At 44.9% G+C, this 1,954-nt stretch overlaps 1 long non-coding RNA gene across 1 annotated transcript; it reads left to right on the top strand.

Moving 5' to 3' along the window:
* The first annotated feature begins 1,006 nt into the window (after nucleotides 1-1,006).
* LOC133391750 (uncharacterized) lies at nucleotides 1,007-1,690 on the top strand. The gene is made up of 2 exons (XR_009765206.1): nucleotides 1,007-1,297; nucleotides 1,359-1,690. It is a non-coding gene; the product is annotated as an uncharacterized LOC133391750 (long non-coding RNA).
* Nucleotides 1,691-1,954: the final 264 nt, after the last annotated feature.

Below are 1,954 nucleotides of genomic sequence, written 5' to 3'. Positions count from 1 at the left end.
TTATATGGTTCCCGTAGGCTAACCGCAACTGGTTGCGCTGTTCGAATTGCATTGTATTCTACAAACGGCGCATGTGAATTATATAAGCTCATCTCGCCAAGTTGAGCGTTATTTGTTGTTAGCGGTACACGTGGTTCATTAGGCCGCTTCACGGCGGGTTGATGAGCACTGGATGTTTCACCATCCCAAGAGGTTGCGTTTAACGCAGGTGGATCCGAACGGTATACATCACCCGGCCGAACAGCACTTGATGCCGAATTTTCCGGGTGAATCGTTAACGTTATGTAAGGATTTGGAATCCTTATCTTGCCCATTTGATGGGCACACGATGCTGCTTGTGAAACACGCGCATGAATCTTAACCTCATCCGGTTGAGAAGCACTGGTCGGACGATCGTTGTGAGGCGCGCGGAGATACGGATATTGCTTCAATGTAGTGGTAGAGTTCGCTAGCGGATTAAACCCCTTTACGGAGGATATATCTACACGTTGCACGTCACCGTCAGATGAACGACCCGTCACCAATTCACTCACTTCCATTGTACTACGGAGAGTTTGTTCTTTGCGCGGTACACTTGCCTGTTGTGATAGCTTAACTATCACAATAAAGTTCGTTTAAAACGATATTTACGAAGTGGTTAACACTTCTCTGGTTAAACCAGAAGTTTTTTTACAATGTTGCGTTGAGCAACAGTCAAACGAACGCGACGACTTTCCAGATATCTTTACAAAGTATATTTATTGCCGAAAGCTTAACTAACGGTGAAACAAGTAAAAAAACTTTTGTCTCGTCGTACGGTTGGAATAGAAAAGAAGAGCTGCCGCACTCTGTTTCTTTCCGTACACCCGCCTTATCCTTTCTGTTCACCTTATCCGTGTGTTATCAATTATCCGTGTGTTATCAAGTATCCGTGTGGCATATTTTACACCGGGCAGTCATCAATACGCGTTAATATCATTACATCGGACAGTTGCCAAACTCGTCGCAACACTTGATGATGACAAGCTGGTTTTCTTGCAGTGACACCGATTGCCCGTTGCAATGTTTGGCTCGCGCTTGCAGTTGTTGCAGATACTCCGGATACCATCTAGCCCAAATGTTTTGCATGTGTTTCTGCACCAACTGGTACTCCTTCAATCGATTGTCTGGTGTTCCGGTGTGATCGACGTCTGGTACCGCTTGCATATTAGAGCCGATGAGAAAGTGTCCCGGCGTCAACGGTTCTAAATCAGAAGGCTCATCTGATAAAGTAGTTAATGGTCGAGAATTCAAACACTGTTCCACTTGTGCCAGCAGGGTAAGCATATTCTCCTGTGTTATGCTTTTCGTTCCTATGGTTCTTATTATGTGTTTTTTAGCTGCCTTCACCGCTGCCTCCCATAAACCTCCGAAGTGTGGTGCCCGTGGAGGGATAAATTTCCATTGGATTTCGTTCGTCGCGTACCAATTGAAAATAGTAATACGATCGTTCTCATCGCATTTGAGCATTTTGTAAATGCGGTTCAGCTCGTGCGATGCTCCCTTAAATGTAGTGGCATTATCTGAGTGTAGCTCACTAATTTGTCCGCGACGTGCAACTAAACGGCGTAGTGCATTTAAAAATGATGTGGTGGTGAGATCGGCTACGAGTTCAATATGAACGGCTCTTGTAGAAAAGCATACAAATATCGCAATATATGCTTTGATTGGACTCTTGTTGCGTATAGTTGCCTTTAGGTATATTGGTCCACAATAGTCTACACCGCATACAGAAAAAGGCCTCGTTGGAGTGACTCTGGACGTTGGTAGATCAGCGATGCTTTGTTTGACGAGGGTAGGTTTAGCTTTAAAACAAGAGTGACAACTGTGGTAGACCGATTTGCACAAATTGCGACCTCCTATGAGCCAAAATCGTTGGCGTAGCGTTGTAAGCAGCATTTGAGGCCCGGTGTGTAACTTCTTTAGATGCAGTGAA

This window comes from Anopheles gambiae, chromosome 2, assembly GCF_943734735.2.
Source record: "Anopheles gambiae chromosome 2, idAnoGambNW_F1_1, whole genome shotgun sequence".
NCBI lineage: Eukaryota > Metazoa > Arthropoda > Insecta > Diptera > Culicidae > Anopheles > Anopheles gambiae.
This window is presented reverse-complemented; position numbering and strand designations above follow the sequence as displayed.